The sequence below is a fragment of the Archocentrus centrarchus genome, chromosome 24 (assembly GCF_007364275.1).
Source record: "Archocentrus centrarchus isolate MPI-CPG fArcCen1 chromosome 24, fArcCen1, whole genome shotgun sequence".
In the NCBI taxonomy this organism is placed as follows: domain Eukaryota; kingdom Metazoa; phylum Chordata; class Actinopteri; order Cichliformes; family Cichlidae; genus Archocentrus; species Archocentrus centrarchus.
In genome coordinates this window covers 27,715,438-27,722,442 of record NC_044369.1, presented here as the reverse complement: position 1 = coordinate 27,722,442, position 7,005 = coordinate 27,715,438, and positions in this window count along the sequence as shown.

The following is a 7,005-nucleotide window of genomic DNA, read 5'->3' as shown; positions in this document are numbered from 1 at the left end:
TTGTGATATCAACTGCAGCACATGAGTCAATCAGCGGTCTCCTGTGATATTAACCTCTTAACATCCACCAGTTCAATGACATCTAGGGTTGGCGTTGGGTTGTTGGTTTAGACAAATGTTAAAGAGGCATCCAAATATTTTTATCCCACAAACTTGATTATGTTTAATTTCAAATACAGTCCCATATATTGATTTTGGCATCAACTTTCTGTTAACAGCGTTTTGTTTTGGTCTTCTCAGGAGAGGAAAATTCCTTTAAAAGGTGTGGATGTAGACCTGACCCAAACCAAACCCCTAACCCTAACCCTAGATGGGTCACCATTGACTTGATAAAGAGGTTAAGAGTGGTTCTTTCAAATCAGGTCATCACTTAATGAACAAATGAACTATACAAATTCAATTTGACTTTGTTAAAAAGCATATTTACAAGACTGATTTTGTTTTCTATGAATAGTTTCCCCTTTCATAACAACTGTATGGGTTTAAACTTAAGGGCATGACTGCTTCACATCCACTGATTTGACTCACTTAACTGGACCTCTTGACTGTGTGTGTGTGTGTGTGTGTGTGTGTGTGCGCTGTTGGTGACTTTTGAAGCAGTTTTGTTGTCTGAAGACATATGGCTTGCTATGTGGTACAACTTGTCCAACACAAATCCACAGTTTTGGTGAGTGAAATTCTAATAATAAAAGCTAAAGACAGCAGCGGCTGTACTTCATCAGGCTGCTCAAAAAAGCCAGAGGAAAAATCTCTCCAACAAGTCATTAAAACAGCAGAGAAAATCACTGGTTCTGACCTCCACCGTGTGGACACACTTTACACAAAATAGCACAGAACAGCCACCGGATGTCCACTCCAGATACACAGACCAGTACACAGACTAGTATAAGAAAACACAGATGGCAATTTAACAAAATGCATTTATGCATGTAAATTACATTTCTTGTAGGGTTATGTATCATTGAGTGTTACACATGAGCTTATATGTGTGGACAGTTAAAACGTATTAATCCACCATGCAAAGGCAGAACGGTGGTGCAGTAGTTAGAAATGTTACCTCACAGTGATCTGGCTGTCTGAGGAGCTGCCAAATGTCTTAAATATGAACAGACGTCCTTTCTTGTTTCTTTCAAGCTTACGTGTGAAGGTACTGTTTGTCTTTTTCTGGAAAAACAGGGTTTTTCACTTCAGTTCAATTGTATTTATATAGCACCAGTTCAAAACAACAGTAATCACAAGGTGCTTTATGCCGTTAATGGAAAGACCCAACAATGTGTGAGAGAGAGAACCCCAACCATCAGATAATCCACTCTCTCTAAGGACTGGAAGATAGTGGGGAGGAAGAACTCTCTTTGGCAGACCTTTGGCAGAACCAGGCACGGGGAGAGGCAGCCATCTGACTTGATTGGTTGGGGATGAAGGGAAAGAAAAGAGCTTTCCGACATTCAAACCATTCCAGTTTACATGACTGGGAAAGTTGTCTTTCCAATGAATTTTATTTTCCTTGCTGTTCTGCAAGAAAACACCTGCCTCTGTGTGTGTGTGTGTGTGTGCAGCATCCAGATCAAAAAGCTGCTGCTTTTGATGAGCTGCTGTGAGGAGCAACTCCATGTGTTCTCCCAGAAACTCAGCACAGCTTCCCCTGGTTCCCCTGCAGTTGCTTTCATGGCCCAGATATGTTTGATTCCCCCCCCCCCCCGAATCTTTCCCTGCTTCCTTTTGTCTCCTTCATCCATCTGTTCTCTGCTCTCTTTGTTCTTGCTGCATCTCTGGCTCACCCCTGTGGCCGTGCCTTTAAGGACAGTGTATCAAACACATCACAAGCTTTTTTTTTTTAGCTGGAGCTTCTCTGTGTATCCACATGTGTGTGTTTCTATCTTACAATCCACGTAACACATATGTTATTCAAGACGAATATTCTGCTTGTTCCCCTATTCCCCTGAGGAATTTTCTTGTAGTGAATCCAAATGTATTTCCACAATACAAGGCACCAAACTGCACAAATCTCAATGTGTGTATTCTAATGGTCCCAGCACCTGCTTTGGAAGAGTCCTCTGTTGTTATGCTTTTTGGGTATTTCCAGTTTGTCCATCTCTCTCCCTCCTTCACGCTCATGTGTGTGTAACTCTTTCTGTCCTTTGCTCTCATGCTGTCATTCCCTATCTCTGTCTTTTGGTTGTTCCTGCTAGCTTTGTTCCACCCTGCGTGAAAACAGATATGAGACACTCGGAGAGGGAGTGGGGTAATTTGACATCGCTGTAGGTGGTTGTTTGCATCTGGCGCACATTCTCTGGGTGCCTTTGGCTGTCTCTGTCTACCTCTATCAATCTGTTTTTCAATTAGATTCAAACTGTTTTATTGGCACAGTCTAATTCTCTCTCTCTTGTAAAATTTTCAGTCTCTCTTACCAACCTCAAATCTACCCGCTCTAACCACTTTCATCAGTTTGTCACTCACTGCTCATCACATCCCGATATTGCCAAGTAGTTGTTTTTCCTGAGACCAACATTTGCATGCTACCCAAGGGGCAACAGCTGCCTCAGCCAATCAGTATTTGAGATGTCATCACAGAAAGCCCTTCTGCCTTTGCCAGCAAATAAATAAATAAATAAATAAAATTACAAGACCTGCTAGCCAGACATCAGTCTGGTTACACTGAAGTAATTTAGATGATAATATGTTTATAGTCTACTTAGCCCTAGCTAATTAAAATGCCAAAGCTAGTAAGCCAGTGCCAACCAGTTTACTGCAAATACAGACATTTACCTGTCAGTTGTCAGCTTCATCACAAAGTCAGAAACATTGATTGGCTGAGTTGCCCTGACAGTCATATAAATGTTGGTCTCAGTAAAAGAATCACTTGGTAAAATGAGGACATACCAGTGTTTAGATTCTCTGGTCCCCACAGTGAAGGTCAGACCTGTAAAAAGTCACTGTCCTGGTTTCCTCTAACCACTCACTTATCAATCAAAACACCATGTCCTTTGGTATTAATATTTATAGTTCCTAGCTGGCACTGCTATCTTACATATACTCTTACTTTTACTTTACTTTGTACCATTTTATTCTGCATAAGTGGTACAAAAAATAATGCTTAAGTTAGTAGTAATTTTAGCTGTTTCTGCTTAGGCTTGGTGCTAGGTTTGCTTGCTTAGCACCCTTCAACAAGAAAGTAATTTAGTGGGTTTCCCTCGTGGCTGTGGGTCCACAGCACATACGCATGCAGTTCCTCTAAGTTCCACTTGAGGCTGATCACAAAAGCCAGGTTTTGTTGACACTTTGTTGATGATGTAGCGGCTAGCTGCAAGCCATGACCACTTGGAGTCACTAAACTTATCAATGAAATTGTCTGACAAATAATATGCAGTTTATTGGTGCAGCTTGTTAATGAAGCTTGCCAGTGTTACAACTCCACCCTCTCCTGGTCACTCTTGGCTAATAAAAAAGACAAAAAAAAAGATAAGAAAAACAAAACAAAACCACCCCACCAGAAAAAAACACGGTGGTGGTCATAACACTAAAGTTAACACTGATGCGTGGCATCACTGTGGCATTACAGTATAACAGTTTTACCGTTAATGATTAAAGTTAATTTCAGGAGTTACTTTAAATGCGCCTCAGCTGCTTCTCACCTTTTTCTTTTTAACCTGCCAGCTGCAGGCCATGCTGACTGTGCTGGATAGTCACTGTTAGATTTTTGTTGAGGAAAAACTAGTTTGCATATAAATCGATAACAAATCATATGGCAGTGGGCAATGGTAAGCAGGAGCTACAAGAAGCTGAAGAGCTGCAGGTGCACTTACAGGACTTGTAATTTTGCAGAGGTGCAACCCTGAATTGGACAAGTGGAAGAACATGGATGGATGGATGATTATTTTCACGATTGTGTGTATTAAAAAAAACAAAAAACAAGGGAAGTGTTAGGTTCTCTCTATACAATACCAGGATGGATCAAACATAATTACACTTTCATGAAAGCAAAATATTGTGTTAATTCCAGGCCGCTGCTGATACAAGCCATTAACATCCTGTAAACAGATAGCCACTTGGGCCACTCTAATTAGTCCCAGATTACTACACCTCTTCACTGATTTGCTCTCCCTCTGTTCCTGTCTTTTTTTTTCACCTGCACATGTACTACTATTAACCTTTAGGCAGTAACTATTTTCAGATGGTAATCACCATATGGTGATGGCTTATAGCACTTTTACAAACTCACTTTTAATGTTTACCAGGATGTGGAGCTGGCACATACATGATCGTGTGTACATGATCATCTTAAAGCTGTGATTGTTGCCATGTCCCCATAGACTCCTACATTAAAATGTCTAACAGTATAACTTTAAAAATCATGTTTGCAGCCTTGGTCTCTGTGGTTAGTATGGCTGGATTTCTTTCCTCTTCAAAACAACCATACTGCAGGGGGGAATTTTTTTGTACCTCATCTATCCGGATCCTTGAGTTAGGAGCGTGTCCTGATGGGAATTTTGTGCTCAGCTTTTGTTAATAAGCTCATCAGTTAGTCTGTAGTGGATATGTGTGATCTAAACTTGTACAGCAGCTCTTTAACCAAGCTTGCTAGTGTTAGCTGATAACTTAGCACTCTACCATCCATCCATCCATCCATCCATCCATCCATCCTCTTCCACTTATCTTCTTACCTTGTTTTAAAAATAAAATTTTTCTACACATGCATTGTTCTAGAAAAAACGTGGAAATTAGTATATAATGATGGTGGTTTATCACGGCGATGATGTTAGAAAAATGAGGTGAGCTTGTGAAACAGAGGGGTGAATGAGGAGATGAGGAGGTGAGGAGGTGGGCGCTGAACTGTCTCACGAGGGTTCCTTTCTGGATTTCCTGGAAACACCACAGCCGTTCAGGTTTATCTTGACATCATAGCCTGTTAGGTCAGGGGCAGTATGAGACCGATCAGAAATATTATTAAGTGGGTGAATCCTTCATCTTACCAATGATGCAGCACTGTCGCATTTAGCATCTGTGATGTACCATGTCTCTATAATTTCTGGTCATATCTGGAAACCAACCACAGATTTCGTTTAATGCGTATCACTTTAAGTTTTCCAGTTAACATTAACAACCATGGTATGAATAACCAGCCCAGAGAATAACTGAAGGAGCCTTATAAAAATCCTCTCATTATCTGCAGGATATTATTATTATCTGCAACAGCCGATCATTAAAATCTGCTTGGCTTCAGATTTGCTGTGTGACCATCTACTACTTTCATTATTTTTTTCTAAGGGCAAAATTATAATGCAAGTTATAATGAAAGTCAAATTTATATTGACCAACATTATTATACAAGTTTACATTGTTGCCTTACTGGTGCTCTAAGGGTTTTTTCTTTTTAATTAAATTACTTGAACGTGCCCAATGACCGAACTGAGCATTTCTTATAATTATTCCAGTTATTATTATTTAGTTTAACTCCTGACTGTAAAATAAAATAATTTATTTATTTTTTTTAGTTGCCACTTGTGTATGCAGCTTCTTCCTGATTTTATGTTTCATGACATAAAATGACAACTACACAACAAAGAAGAAAATGTGTCCTCTCCTTGCCTGTTATAACATAACTTTGTATTCTTTTTACAGAAATACTTCTTAAAATGTGAAACTGGGTCCAATGATAACCTCAAGGACTGAGCAAAGCTGAAACTGGCACCTTCAGATTTCATCCTTAAAGGTAAATATTAAGTCATTTCTATTTTTTTAAAACATTTCTTATGTATAATGAAATAAGTTCTCAGAAGGTATTGATTGTCCAAATGACTACACAGAGCATCAAAGAATAGTGACTTTCTATTAATGACAATTTTACTAATGTTTTTATTTACAAAAATAAAAACGTTTAAGGCTGGTCACGTATAAATGGGCTGGTAATTAAACTGTGCGTTTTTACTAAAAACCTCATTCATAGATTTGCTTTGAATGTAATTCACCTGCAGCATCTTGGGGTTTCTTATCTTGCCCACAGATACTTCAAAATGCAGACTAGAGGAGGAACCACCAACCTACTCGGTAGACTGCCCGCTCTACTTCCTGAGCCAGCCCAACGTGAACATGTGCCTGGCACATTTGACTTGGTTTAATATAATTCTGTCCCATCTTTCTTAGCCCTTTCTTCTGTCCTCTTAAGACAGACAACAGGCTCTATTGCACCACCCAAGAGGCAGTACTGTACATGAAGCCAGATGCGCTGTTAGCGGAAAAGATGTTTTGATGGAGTGCTACAATAACCTTGCTACTGGAATTCATAACGGTACAGATACACCAGAAGCAGAGATTTATCTGCGTACTACTGACACAGCCTGATGCAGGATATGAGACTGAGATTTGCAGCATTAAATCAAACAGCCACACACAATCTCAAACTGAAATAGTTATTTTACAGCTAAACATTTACAAGAATTTACCACTGTCAGATGAATGGGTAGATACTTCACCCAGTTATATTTCATCTTGTTATTCATTTTGCTTTAAAAATGTACTTATACTTACCATTTACTTTACAGTTTTACATTTGTATTTATACTTTATATACTTACCTAATGGATATAGGCATATAGACACGGTCAAGATGACCTGCTGAAGTTCAAACTGAGCATCCGAATGCAGAAGGGGTGATTCAAGTGACTTTGAACATGGTATGTTTGTTGGTGCCAGATAGGCTGATCTGAGTATTTCTGAAACTGCTGATTTCCTGGGATTTTCTCAGGCAAGCATCTCTAGGGTTTACTAAGAATGGTCCGAAAAAGAGAGAATATCGAGTGAGTGATGGTTCTCTGGGAGAAAATGCTTCTTTGATGCCAGAGTTCACAGGAAAATGGCCAGACTGCTTCAAGCTGATAGGAAGGTCTGCAGAAGAGCATCTCTGAATGCACAACACGTCAAACCTTGAAGCTCCTATGGGCTACAGCCGCAGAAGACCACACTGGGTGCATCTGTCAGTTAAGAATAGGAAATTGAGGCTATAATTTG